This window comes from Cygnus olor, chromosome 9 (assembly GCF_009769625.2).
Source record: "Cygnus olor isolate bCygOlo1 chromosome 9, bCygOlo1.pri.v2, whole genome shotgun sequence".
Classification (NCBI taxonomy): Eukaryota; Metazoa; Chordata; class Aves; order Anseriformes; family Anatidae; genus Cygnus; species Cygnus olor.
Genome location: NC_049177.1, coordinates 20,493,350 through 20,508,303, shown reverse-complemented (window position 1 = coordinate 20,508,303; position 14,954 = coordinate 20,493,350). Strand labels below are relative to the sequence as shown.

General features: G+C 40.0%; 1 protein-coding gene across 4 annotated transcripts in view; it reads left to right on the top strand.

Moving 5' to 3' along the window:
• The window catches only part of NAALADL2 (N-acetylated alpha-linked acidic dipeptidase like 2), a 437,725-nt gene that overhangs the window by 6,345 nt on the left and 416,426 nt on the right, over window positions 1-14,954 (top strand). Inside the window, exon 1 of one of the 4 annotated variants that reach the window (XM_040567011.1) lies at window positions 9,560-9,676. The exons of 2 other annotated variants lie outside the window; for them this stretch is intronic. The gene's annotated coding sequence lies outside the window, so the exon portion shown is untranslated. Of the gene's footprint in view, window positions 1-9,559; window positions 9,677-14,954 lie in introns of those variants that run through there. One more of the 4 variants, XM_040567013.1, reaches the window with a different exon arrangement.

Here is a 14,954-nt window from a genome sequence, read left to right as displayed (position 1 = left end):
CTTCAAGCTGGCTGCTGAAGCTATTCTGCTAAACCTTTATTTAAAAAAAAAAAAGTAAATATAGCTGCTTCTCCCCAGATTCTCCTCTAAGGACATTGTTGTTCTAATAAAGTGATTAGACCTTCTTATCCCAGCTAGGGATGCTGCTAAACGAAGTTGAAATACCCATCTTGCTGGGATTATCCTTCAGGCACAATTTAAATGACCCACCAGCAAATATATCTGCTTTAACGTGACATTTGTTGTCCTTGCTGCCTTCCACTAGTTCTGTATGAGACTAATCTTTCCCATGAATACTGCTTTAAATAAATAAATCCGTCTCTTAGAAACGACAACCTTGTTGATAAGCCCTTAATTTTCTTTCACTGATGAACTCCAATTTGTATTCTGCTTTGAAAGCATCTTTATCCTTGGAAATATCCAGCTACACCATCACAAGTCAAAAAAACCTGATTATTCAGAGCCAAATTGTCTTGCTCCATGCACTGGTGCTCAGTATGAAAGTGAACCAGACCAGTAAAAACCTATTTATATGATGGCATCTTCAGCCTGCAAAGTGTCTGCAGAAGTTAGTCTGCAAAGGTCCTTTGTTCTGCTTAGGCTACCACCTTAGCAGGTTGTATGTTGTGTTTTGCTTAAAAACTAATTTAATCACCCTTAGTTTTCAAAGCTGTGGCCACAGAGTAAACCTGTTAATATCCCAAGACAATACCAACTCAAATGAGAATCAATGAAAACACTAAGCCAGCCTTTCTGCCATCTGATACGAGGCACTGAAGCAGAACTACCTCTCTCAGGTCTATTCTGGATCCCTTCTGCTTCCCAGTATTTCAGCTCTTTATGACTTTATTCAGGCTAGTGTCTACAGTTACTGCTCAGTATTTTATCCTTTGCTCAGCATTTCACAAAAAAAAAAAGGCAAGATTTTCTTATAAAGCATGTACTTGGCATGTATTTCTCTTTACCAGCCTCAGCTATGGATTTGTTTAACCTGATTAGAATGAAAGCCTGTGCACTGCCAGCACTAGTGCGAAGAGATCAAGTGGGATTCAGAGTCATGTGTTTTCATTTAAATTGCAATCACAGAAGTGTGTTTGAAATTAAAAGGTTTAATAACATATTCTTTACACTGGCCTGCATTAGGACAAGTAAATCGGGTACAGGCTGTGCTTTAAAGAAAAACTAAGCCCCGGACAAACACCCTCTTCCAATTTATCCACTTTAATCTGGGTTGTTTTTTATTGCCATTACTTTACTTTAGCTATATGCGACAAATGGCTAGCAATGATAGAAGCAGATATGATTTTGATAAAATTCTGGTGTCTTACAAGGTTTGCAGTTATCTTTTGGTCACTACTTGACTCCCTTTGTTACACTTTGTTTGGGCATGTATTTGGAAAACATTGAAGAATTCCAGCTACCAAATTATAGAATGAACTTTACTGCATGGCTTTTTGTTCTCGCTCATGTAAATGCTTCTCCTGTAAAGGTATAATTGCAACAGGGTATTAACAGGCATACTCCAGCCTATGCCAATCACCTAAAACTGCCTTTGAAATCGGGCAGTTCACTGCTGTCTCTCATTCCTGTATGCTATGTATTCTTTTATGGCAATGCAAATAAAATACTGTAACATCGGGTTTCTTTTTTAACCTAACAGAGGGTTCACATTACTCACTACAGATTTAAAAGGGGGCTTTCTGAATACTTTTACATAGGACTGCTTTGGGTACAGCACATATGATGTGGGCAGGAATGACCATGGACACAGCAAAGAGGGCACAGAACTCTGGCATTTTCCTGGATATTTAGATACTTGGGTCTGAATTATGGCAAGCACAGGCCTCCTGACAGCAGCAGAATATAGGCAATGTGCAAGCTTTTGCAAGCGTGACTCTGAGCAGGTGCAAGGAAACAATTCAAGTTCAGCGCGACGGCCTCTGTACAGCGGGTAATGCTTCTCTGCGGATCTGTGAAAGCAACGAGGGCCTGGAATGGAAATCGGCTTTGACCTGTTATCTTCACTTGGCTCTGCACAGCGAAAATGAGCTATACCAAGAACTTGCAATGCAAGCCATATGCTAGAGTCATCTGCTGGTGCTCAGAACAGTAGGGACAGGTTCTGTTCCCGTCAATAGGAGGGCTAATGACTTGACTTACTGCTTCCCTACAGTTTCACCAGGGGCTGAGCCTATTGCTACTGCTAGAATGTGGTTTTGCTTAATGATGATTTTGTGAATATTTCATTTTTCACACCTGTCCCCTGGTGAGTTAAAATTGGAATGTCCTTGATTCTGTTGATTTATGTGAAAACTACAGTTTTCACACACACAAAAATCATGTTTTCTTATTTAATCAGCCTGCTTCAGGGAGTGGATTAACATAAGTATAACCCCTATTTGTGTGTATCCAGTATTGTATAATAGGGGGTGTTGTGCCAAACAAACAGGCAGGTCCTGCCTGGAAGAGCTTATATTCTAGTAGGACTAACAACTAACAAAAATGCAGAACAAAATACAAGCACAGAGCATCATCTGGCCATTGCAGTTGGTCTTAAATATGAAATGTTTAAATTCGTATGTTGCTGTGACTTGTCCAAGCAATCCAAGTGCCCCACTATTTTTATGATAACCTGTTTGGTTTCTTTCCATAGACTCTCTCTTAATACTCTCCCCTTCTAAACATGACTCGTGTCCCAGTATTCTGAATTTTCAGCAAATACCTTCTTAAAACTTTCACCTTCCTTCCTTGTTTTAGAAACTTTTGTGATAATTTCTTTCAAGTTATAGTTTCTCTCTACCACTGATATGTTCCATATGGTCATTTCAATCTTATAGTTAATTATATACCTCTATAGGGAAGCACTGCACTTGGCATAGGCTTCAGTGATTCTCCTTGTGGATCACTGGGTAAAGCTTCCCCTTCTTAGGACTTTTATTGGAATATTTGTTTTTAGCAGTTCAAACAGTTGTGAAAAATAATCACAAACTACATCAAGAAAACATTTGTAGGTGTCATCTTGAAAATGAGATGAAGCCTTGAAAAAGCAAATGCAAAGAGGTTTTTAGAAGCTAGTTAGGCTTATGTTGATTTAAAAAGAAAAGAAAACAAAACAACAGGTTCCTTTCTATTCATATGTAACAGAAAAAACACTTGGTGAACACATTTTTATTCTTTTCTTACTTCTGTGGCAGTCAACTTGCTGGGATGAATCCTTCCTATAACTTGTAGACTGTTTTTTATGTCTTGTCAGAGATAAGGTGATTGTGGAGAAAAACAATGATGATAGGGATCTGTAATTATTTGTGACTGATGAGCATATCTGACGTTCTTTCCTGGTATTCACTGATATGTCTAAGAGATGAGAGCAAAACAGACAATTTTCTCTGCTGGCACAGTATATATTTTATGTTCAAGATGCAGCTTGCCATGAGATTTTTGGACAGGATTGCTGTACCACAGTGTGAAAATATTAGTAAAAACAATGCATGTCTGGGGAAAAGTCTCTGTTAAATGTTTCTATCTTTCAAGTTGGTACAGAATGAGTAAAGAGAAAATGAGTCCTGTGAGATTGAGAGCTTTTTCAGATGTCAGTTCTTCAATTAATTCTGTGAGGGCAAATCGTAGCATTTCTGAGCAAAGGCCGTATATGTGTTCCTCCTATTATGAGTGCAGGCAGTATCATTATTTTGAGTGGTAAAAGATTAAGATTCTCCTCTGTGGGAAGTTTGTCTTGATTCAACATGTACTGGTATATGCAAAATCAAAACTAGGCTCTATAGCAATATATATGTGTATGTATATACGTTTGTATATGTGTGTATGTATATATAAAAATATGATTTTTAAAGTTCATGAGAAGTTTTAGAAAGGTTGAACTAGGCTAAATTAGACCTAGGTCTTGGAGCTCAAATAACTGAACAAGCTTTCAAATCTACCACTAACCCTCAAAACTACCTTTATCTGAATGGCTTAAATGAAATACTGTTCTCTGGAAGGGTAAGAGGATAATATTTAGTTTAAGTGCACTTTATTTGGTACTTCACGAAATGATCAGTTGTAGGACAATCATTAAAATCATAGGCTATAAGCTACTGTCCTCTGAAGTAAATTACATGTTGTAAGATATGTGGGTCTTTGTTTCTTATCACACCAAATGGAATGTGTCTAAGCCACTGGGGATTTTAGGTTCTCCCTTATTTTGCTAGGGCTGTTGTTTTTAAATGAAATGTTTTGATTAATAAAGAATAAAAACTTTACATTCGTATGGGTTTAAAAATTGCTGTTTTGCTTCAGTATCTTTTCTTGCTTAGTACTGACCATAATGCAGTTCCTGATAAAATAAACCAGGTATATTAGTAGGGGTTTTCTCCTTTCCACAGTCCCTTTCAGAAGTTTTTTTTTTTTGTTCAAATACAACTGGAGGTCAGGTTGAGTGAAGAAACCCCACGATGAGTTAAATGATCTAGACCCAGAAGAGCCTGGAGCACTAAAGTCTGTAGTGTTCCTCTTCCATTTGGAGCAAATTACCTATGCCAGCTTCAAACCTCAATGGGGGTGAATATAAATTGTCTTTTATTTAGTCTTAATGTTGTGTTAGCCACCCTACCTGTGCTCAGAGTATTGCTGTAAGCGTGAGCCCTGCAGGTTGCCAAATGACCACTTCCACTGCTGTGTCTTCTGTTCCTCTTCTAGTTTTATTGTTAGCCATCCTGGATTAGAAGCCAAATGGTGTGTTGAACGTGAGGTGGAGGAACCTGGGCAGGGGGGAAGCCTGCCTGGAGAAGGGCAATGCATGTATGTTGTGGTTAAAAAAAAAAAAGGCATAAGAGGATCTGAAACAGATGGGCTTTGGTGGAAAACTGGATAGCTAAAAAAGAGGTTATATTCTATGAGTAAGATTAAAGGAAATTAAATTGGAGGATTAAGGCTCAGGTTCTGTAGTCTCATTTTCTGTTTCAATTCACAAACACCTTCTAAAACCCACCAGTGACATGATTATTCTTTAAATAATTAAAAAAGTAGGAGGCAGGTTTTCTCCTCTGTAACGTGTTTATAAGCTTTATCATAAGAACTGACTCCTCTGAAACAGCCTTGAGTATTGTGGAGACCTGCTTGTTAGTGACATTGGTTTATATTCACTCATTTACATCTCTTGTGAGTTGGCCTACAAACATTTTGAAATATACACTCTGAACTAATTTCATGTATTCAAGTCACCTGTTAGGAACACCAAAGCCTGATCTTACCAAGTCAGTGACAGAAGAAACTTGTTTTTAGTAGTGTGTGAAAATGCCTGTAACAGCCTCAAGGACTTCATGGTAATTGATGGCACTTCCTGGGTTTCTCAGTGATTCAAAAGTGACAACTTTTTTTTTTTGTTATAACAGGTTAAGCAACAGTAACATTATGGAGATTATTTATTGGGAGAACATTCCTTGAAAGACAGTATCCTGGGGCCAGTGTGGGCATGGAAATGACTCTTGAGAGAAGCACCTTGCTCTTCTGTACTTGTAAATTGAAAGAGGAATGGAGGGCGCACTTGGGAGGGACAGTTTGGGGGGCTGGGGAGAGAGAAGGAGCCTATTTTTGTTTTATTTAAGTCCACTGCAGGACGCGTGGATGAGAAATGAACTTCACTTAACTTTAAATTTCTCCAACTTGAAATTAAAAGAAAATGTGATAGTTCTACTAAGTAAGAAGTATTCTTCTTTACAAGAAGAATCATACTTTAACTTAAGCTTCAATAAAATCAGAAACACCTGCTTTTCCTGAAGTTATTCCATTTCATAAGATCAAGGAACAAAAACCCCTCCAGTATAATTGCAGATCGTGCTTCTCTTGCATCACTACGTATGGCCTAAATAGGTCAACAAAAATTTGACACTCTTCCAATTGTGTAAAGCTTGTATGTTCGGATGCCTCCTTTTCTTAGGAAATATTTAACTGCTTATGGTATAATGAATAATTAGAGTTGCCTAAATAGGTTGCATTACTTTGTTCAGTTATCCTTAGTTCTAAGTACTTGGATAGGCCGCACTAATTTTTTTAGTAATTACTAATTTTGTAATTTGTTTCTCACTTGGGTAACATTGCACAGTTCCATGCTGGCTTCAGTGGATCAGAGTACTTCAGTGTACAGTGAGTTGAAAAAATACTGAACAAAACTGGAGTTAACCACTCATTAGGATGTGCATAGAGGCAGGTATGGTCAATGTTTAGGATTATTTGTATGTAATAAACAGCTCTAGCAAGCTTGATACATGTAACGTCTTAATCCTTTAGATGTTATTCCTGTTGTTCAATGTTATAGGCAGAGAACACACTTCTTGTTTCTTTGTAGTGTACTTCTCCAAATTCATTATTTAAAAGGTCATTTCCAAGGTTGCTAGGTCTAAAATGACCACTCTTGGCAGCTGTTCTGTCTGTTCATTTCATTAATTTTCTTGCTGAGTCATGGATTAGTTTTGTAAAATAGATATATCCAATTAATTCCTCAGTATAAGAAGCTTATAAAAAAAAAAGCTGTAGACCTTCAAGCAACATTTTGCAGATACTTTTAATGGTATTTAAGTTCTTGTTTATCTAGGTGGGGTTTCTGTATTTGAAAGCGTGGTGTCTTTAACCTCCGTAAGGAAGCAAGACTTGACATTCCAGGCATGCCTACAAGTCGTGTCAGTCTCAACAGCTTCCTTGATTAAATACTGCAAAAGTGGATGGTAAGGGGCAGGACTGTAGTTCCCTTTCACACCTTTAAAATTAGTTTGAATGCCCTCATCCTGCAGTGGAAGAAACAGTCCTGCCAACAAGGTTGATCCATGTCCTCAAGCAAGGACTCGAAGATAATTTTGAGTCAGTCCATAAATGTGTGAACTATGTAGATTTTCTTTGTTTGCAAACTGTTTTATGAGATTTTTATATCGGTATTTCTTTTTTATATGACCCGAAAAGGTATCTTGTGATCTAGCCACAAGATGGCACCTAAGCTTCATGTAACTGCTCGAGCTAAGTCATTTAGCAGGCTGGTTTTAAAAACAAAACACAAATACCAAAAAAAAAAAAAAAAAAACCTAGCCACTTTTAACTTAGAGAAAAACAAGGTTATGTTTGTGAACAATTCAAATTTAATATTTAAAAACATCAAATGGATTCTTTTTCTGTTTTACAAAAAGGCTAGGATAAACCTTCTGCCTAATACAGTACCTCAAGACTGACAAATATCTTAAATTGGTGAAGTCTCTAAATTTAATGTTACTTTTCCATGTTTCCATGAACATTTCCAAGTTACCTGAGATACTTTTAATAAGGTGAGATGTATGTGCATAGTTCATTGTTGTATGGACATGCTATTTTTATGCATTCTCTTCTTTCAGCAGAGCATTATGAAAAGTTTAAATTTGACTGTCCTGCATGTCCTTTTCCAGTCGTGTCATATTAAGATTTTGCAAAATGTAATTGCCTAGAGTTTTTTCTTTGTAGAGCAAAATCTGTTTGTTTTCCTTGATGCTGGGACATCACTTGCTTCTTTGTGATTTATTTCTGGAGTGTGCGGTCCTGATTCCCTACCAGAAAAAAAAAAATTCCTTGCCAGCTGACTCAAACTTCTCCTTTTTGGCAATACTGCTACAGTGGAAAGAGCATACTTGTTTTTCTCATTGCCAAGGGGAAAGCCAGTCCCAAGCAAAAATATTAGGGGAAAGGAGAAACTATTAAAATAGCTGCCCAAATCCCTGCCTGCCTGCTGCCAAGTTTACCTGCTGGTTTTAGGAAAAGTGTAATGAAACTTTAGATTTGAGTGGCTTTTTGCCATTGTTCAAACTAAGAGGCCTACCAGGAATATTTGACTAAGGTGCAGTGGAGGCATGAGACTCCAGGCAGAGGAAGCCCTCTGATTGCTTTCCCAAAAGGGTCCGGATACAATAGGTAGAGTGGACTAAAGAGCTGGCATGCTGAATTGGTCTTAGACGATTCCTCTGTTGCCATGTTAACTCAGTTATGCCAGACTCTGTGCTACCTAGAATTGTTTCACAGCTGAAGCAAGAAAATGCAGAACTGCAGTAGTAGAAAAACTGTTTTGAACTTAAGTCTCAGCCTTTCAGACAGAGAGGGAACAATTAGGTCAAGCTCTGTGGCACAGCAAACTCAAGTCTGTACTTAAGGTGTGACTAACAAAGCCAGTACATAGCTATGGCTCTAACCTGTCAGTGCTTTTTAAAAGAGGGTGTAAGAAGGAGCAGAGTTGGAATATCTTATTGGGAGAAGAGAAAACTGTGAATAAAAACTGAAGAATCAAGCTCTGAGTAAATTTGTTTATACGCCTAAATACTTGACAAATTCCTGGTCCTTTGGGCAAGAAAAGTAAGCCTCAAGTTGCAGTTTTACTTCTGCTTAATGGTGGAAAAACTGCTTCATTAATGAGGATTGTATATTAGTTCACTTGCTCCTCAGTGATTGCATTGCTCTGTGCTTTCTGAAATTGCTTTCAGAGCTATAGCAGTCCAACCAGACTTTCCTATTAATACTTTATTAGCAGAAGCTACTTCTGTTATAAACACCTGAAATCTTTTTTTTGTTAGTATTCATACTGCATGCATGGGAGACTTGAAAGACTGTTTCTGCCTTCTCTGGAGTAGCTGTTGGGTTAAGATGTTTTTATTTTCTTTATTAGTAGCTCTTTCATCATCCAATAGGGAAAACCTCTTAACTGTGAGTTTTTTTTCCTCTCCATGGGTGGGGATGTCATAGATGTCCATTCTGGGAAATGTTGCTTGACACATCTTCCCTTTATAAAATGAACACTTCTATTGCTAATTCTCTTAGGGTAAACAATACTAACCCCAACTTCAGACATTGAAATTTAACAGGCTGTTAGTTCACCTGCCTTTGAAGACAGCTGAGCTCTGTAGCTTATATAGCAGTATCCTGAATTACAGGACAAATTGTAGATTTAGGACAGAACGAACAGCAGAACGCTCCCAAGCAGAACTAAGTCATTAATCTGTATTGAGGTAACTCTGTTCTATGAGAAGACAGTATTGTAATGGGGCTGTATTCCAGATCAAAGTTGACCCGTGGACATTAAGAGGCTTTGTGAAAGTGGTATAATTATGGCAGCTAACCACCTGTAGACCCGTGCAAGGAGAAGCTGCCAGGTGCCGGTGTTTGAGCTGTGGATGGCTGTGTATTGTCCACCTGGCCCCCCTTCTTGGCATGAGGGCTGCCTGGCCCTTGACATCCCACTTTTCCTGTCACGAGCCACGTTACCACATAACCTGTACCTGTGTAAAAACACGTTCGTCCCAAACTATCCCCAAGAAGCCTCAAAGCAGGGCTCGCACACCACTGAACTCATCCCATGCCGTGCCCCTGTACCCTGAGGTGAGGGGAAACCGTCTCACCCTGGGCTCAAGGGCTCCCGAAACCCTGGTGTGCTCTTCCTTTCCCCCTCACTCCACCCCGGGTTCCCCATTTCTGCTTGGGCCCCGGCTCGCTGGGTCCTCACGCCAGGCGGGGGGGGGTGGTCGGCGGCTTTGGGGTGGGCCCGGCGGGGCCCCACAGCCGGGGCTCCACACCCGGGGGACCCCTCCCGGCCCCCGCCGGCTGCGCGGCGCCGCTTTACGGCTGCTGAAAACCGGCCGCGGGGCAGCCGTACGGCGCCGGGGCACCGGGCGGGCAGGTAACGGCGTGGGGGCATCCGGTGGGGGACGAGGAGGAGGAGGAGGAGGAAGGCGGCGGGGCGGGGGCCGGGCCGCCGCTGCACTGGTCCCCGCGTCCCGTCCCGTCCCCCCCAGAGCTCGGCTGTCAGCTGGGGCGCGCTTGGGTTAAAGCGGGGCTGCTCCGCGGGGGGTTTAAACTTAACTCCGAAGTCACTTTTTTTTTTTTTTTAATAAAAGAGATAACAAAACCCAACCCTGAGCCGCCGTTCGGGCTGCGCGGCTGAGGTGAGCGGGCACCGCGGGGTCGTGCTGGTGGTTTTGGGGTGCTGGGGGGCTCTGCTGTCTGCTCGGGGAGATTAATCGCAAATCTGGGTTCCGCTAGGTTTAGGAACTGGCTTGTGTTGGCTCCTCGAAGCTGTTAAATGTTAAAAGACAGCCAAACAAACAGCGATGTGACTTCCTGAAAACTTTCTGGGAGCTGTCAGAAGGATGAGCTGGGTGAAGGCATGTTGCCCCATCCTTCATTTTGTGTGCGCTCAGGTTATCTGAAACATGAATGAGCAACTTCATTGACTTCAGTATAGAATAGCATTGGTTTTAGTCGTGTAGCATAACCCAGTGCCTTGGCTTCTCCATCCTGGTGGAGCCAATTGGCTTCAGCAGGATTCTGCATGGTGAGTCTGCCCGAATGGAGATGGCCTCAAAATTGGGATTAAAATGGAGCTGACACTTGTGAACGGTGCTGAGGCGTCTCGCTGACTTCAGCGGAAACTTGCAGTGTTGTTGCTGAGTCATCTGGACACTAATATTCAGGGAAGAAATAAAGAATTTAGATTCTATTCTAATGTGAACAGCCTGTATCATGTTGCTTTATTTATTATTTGGTACGTAGTTTTTGCATTTACAGGCAAATGTATTTGTTCAGTGGTTAGCATATGGAAAGCATTAGATGACTGATACTGTAACAGTGCCAGAATCCTGTATATCAAGCAATGCTATAATATATTTTTAGAATCTTAATCTAAAGAGCTCTCATATGAGTCCCAATGCATCCATTAATTCAGCATTTATCTCTGGGATTGACAAAATGAAGGCTGAGCATCTTTTGAGTTTTAGTCTTGGATTGCATGTTTTAACGATATGATAATCTACTATGAAGTTAAAAGTTAATCGCTTGAAACAAGCAAGAGAATGGTCTTTTGTAGCAGACCTTTTGTGGTTTTCTGCAGCTGTAATTTTTTAGTACTGCTGAGCTATACACGAAACATTTTTCTTAAGGAAAATAAACAAATAAACATCTTGCAGAAACACTTTTCTCCAAGTTGCATCACTTTTTTTTTTAAGCGTCTATCTAAACTTGACAATTTTTTCTGATCCTTCAGGTATAAATATTAGGGAACAATTTTACATTGTTGAAGGTGTTAGCTGAGACAATATTAACAGGCCAGTTTGCTTGGTAGTGGTGCAATACTTCTGCCTGGACAAAAGGGAGGCTATTTTGTTTGCTTCAAAGAGGTTAGTCCGGAGCATTTATCTGAAGCAGAAAAAAGGGTTAAGTGGTAAAAATACCAGACCTATCTAAATAGGTTTAAACAATAAATAAAATCACGGTTCATGTGAGCGTCACCAGCTGCAGATTTTTTGTGGTAGCAGCTCTCAGTAGTCATGCTACATCATATGACTTCCCGCCCTGTTAATCTTAGCCAATGTCTTAGCTTGTTGCTTAATATGGTACATACCTGCATTATTTTTTCCCCTTCTTAAATAACCTCTAGCCATAAATACAAGCTGGAAAAAAATAGACCCTTAAAGTGCTCTTTTCCCCCTTGATAAGCAGATTTCTTTCCAAAGAGTAGTGCTTAGTGATGCACATGCATCCCTCCAGGGGATGTGCGCTGTACATCTTCATTATGGCTAATCTGTCAAATAGACATCATCTAGATCCTCAAACTTTTTCTCTGGAGTTCCTACTTTAAGTGTTCTTTTGCTGGCCAAAGTAGCATTCTCGTGGTAGAATGTATTTTGTTACAGAATCAGTGCTTAGTCAGTTTCTCACCCACACACACTTTGACATTTGTTTTGTTGTTTAGGCATGTACATATATATATGTTTATGTTTACCAGAAGCATGCCCTGTAATGTGAGGAAGTCGTTGATAGATGGCTCTGAGTGTGATGAAACAACTGGGATCCCTGTAAGTCACATGCCTGTGCAGATCACTTTGATTTGTTCGTTTGTAAAACAGGAGTCATAACACTTTTCTGAAGATAGGTGTAATTAATCACACAAATCTCCAGCTGCGGGATACAGAACAGATACTGAATGTTTACCTTTTTTTGGATGGCAACATTGTATTTCTTCCTGCAGCATGGTGAAACAGTGGTGCAGTTCTTGTTTTCATTGGGGTTTCACTTTTGTTGTGCATTTGACTTGTTGGAAGAAGTGGCTTTTTTGAATCAAAATCTTCCAGGCTTGATGTCTGTCTTATTCTGTTTAACCCAAGCTTTTAGAAGAGAAATTTAAGATTGCTAGAGCATTCAAGTGCTTTTTTCTTCTGGACTGCTGTGGTTGTGCATCTCTTCATTAGTGCTGTGTGGAGTATGTTTTTTTTTTTTTTTACCAAATCAGTACTGGTTTTAGATTCTAAAGCTTCAGATTTCCAGATTGTACCAGCAGAAAAATAGCATAGTTATGCTGTTTCACAGTAAAAACCAAACCAAACCAAAAAAAAAACCCTGACACCATCTCCTAAACTCCTACTACGTACTTAGTAAAGTGAAACAAGGAGAGATATTCTGCTCTGCCTCCCCCCCCAACTTTAATTTTCTTTAAAGCTTTCATGTACCCTAACTACGTTGCCATTGCCAAAGTGTTTGAGAGTTGAAATTTGACATAGAAATTGCCTTCACTGAGAAGCAATGCTGTGTTCTGACAGTCGTGATCAGTTGAAAACAATACACCTGATTTGTAGAGTCTTAGATTACTGAAGGACTCTTTCTCCTCAAATGTGCATCTACTGCTTATGCGTATGCTTGGATAACATCTCTGTGTAGGGAACTAGGAGAGGTCATTGTTCATCTCTGGTAACTGGATAGCTCCTGTTGAGCAAAAAAAAAACAAACCAAGCTCTTGCAGTCCAGGCCAAGTGTGGTTGAACACTTCTGTGAGCCCTCTGTTAGCTGTAGGATCTGTTGTTCAGCTGGAACCTAGCAGGAGGAAAAAATGAAGGCTTGAATATCTGAACACGTCATCAAAAAGTAACGAAATAAAGGTTCATAAACACTGTTTGTTCTGGTTTCTTGTCAAAATATGCTTGCAGTTCTGTGAGAATCTGAGCAGCACAGGATACGTACAGGAGCCAGAGACAGGTAAATGTGAGAAAACACTAGAGTTGAAGATAACATCCTGACTTTATTGACATTGGCTGTGGACCTTAGTAAGCCTTTGCTTTTAATTCAGTCTGGTTGACTCTGGACTCTGTACCAGTAAGTGAAGCATTCTTCCCTTATGCAAAGCCAAAGGACACAGCCATCAGTATTCTTCTGTGGCTTCTGCTTGAAAATGAATGGGAAACGCCACCCATACATATGCATGTGGGGAAAGGGAAGTATGAAAGAGACCTTGCAGGGGTTGAATCGGCAGGATTGTTGGGTATGTTCCATTCATCTCTTTTGTTTATGAGCTTCTCAGTTTGCTGTTTTCCATGTAAATAGGATTAATTTATGGCAATCTTGAGAAAGGTTGAATATCCAAGCTGTATGTGACTGAGCAGAAAACATACAGCATCTTTGTACTTGACTTTAATGAGATCATTCTAAGCATTGTCTGTCAATTTCGGTGTTCAGACTTCAAGGTGGTTGTTAGAGTCAGAATTCAGAGAAGAGCTGCAAGAATGAACAAGGGGTGGAAATAGAGGGAGAAATTCCAAGAGCTTAATACATTAAATATCAAAGAGAAAGGCAAGGAGGGATTTGATTGCAATGTTTAAGTGTGTGCATTGTGAACAGAAATTGTGTGATAAAGCAGAAACTGACGGTATAACAGAGTCCATTGGTTAAAATAAGCAGTCGAAGTAAGAAACACATCTTCAGCAGTGAGGGTAATTTACTGCAGATTATTGTGGGTTATTCATCAACGGAAAATATTAATTCAAATATGATATTTTTCCTTTAAGATAAATAGGAAATAATTGAGGGCCTATGACCTTGTCTTATAGAAGTTGGAGTAGACGATCATAGTAATCTTTCTGTATTTTAATATATGAGTCTGTATAAAAAGAAACCCATAAATTATGGTTCTTTATAAACACAGTCCTGTTGGAATCGGAGCAGAGCTAATAGTCAACTCAAGACTTAAAGTGTCTAAAATAAGTGGAGGCAATGGACATGGTTCAATTTTTAGTACAGAATATCTAAAGTCATGTTGGCAACAAAATTCTTCAACAATGGAAAGATGCTGTTACACCCAATTTCTTCGTTAGTTTGTCTTGGCCATTGTCCAGCAGTAGTAGATGAACATGCCAGGTGCTAAGATTCTTCCCAAGATTTCATGAAAGCACCATGAAGATAAAGAAGGTTGAAGTCCAGAATCTGAAAGAAATGTGAAATAAAAAATTGTGCTGTCATGGAGTAACTTTCCTAGAAGAGAGCACTCAGGCTGCTTTAGAAAACTGCTGAGTACAACTGGCTGCTTCACAGCAGAGCCTGCTGCGCGTGTGTGTGTGGGAAATCATTGTGGGGTTTGCAAGGAGGGATTTGCAGAACCTGTGGAGATTTCGGGAAAATCTGTGTTATAATACGTTAGCTCCTGCAGTGAGGAGCCAGCAGGAATGTTCTGAGGTTTTCAGCTTGCTCAGGTTTACATGCCTCTAGCAGGTGATACTTTCAGGTCTTTGGCTTAGTGGAATTGTAGGCAGCATAAGAAGAAAGAAAAGAATTTTATATCAGGCTAGTGAAACCTCCTTCTGACACTGAATTTTGACAGGAGGAGCAGAAATCAAGCTGAAGTGCAAGTCAGATAAGATATGGCTGTCTTGTATACACTGCAGTTTCTTGGAGGAGGTATCAGGAATCAGCCTTCAGTGTAGTGAGAGCATTGTCGGAATAACTGGAAAGGACCCAAGCTAACTCACATCATTGAGTAGAACTAGTCTTTTTCTTAAAACCCGAGGACATTGAAGCAGTGATGGGAGGTTTGATTAGAATGCAGCAAGGCCCAGCTGGTTCTAATACTGCAGCAAATTGGAGCAAGTGAATGGCTGTAGTTGGAAGGGGACTTGAGAGTCTGGGGGTGATTGTGC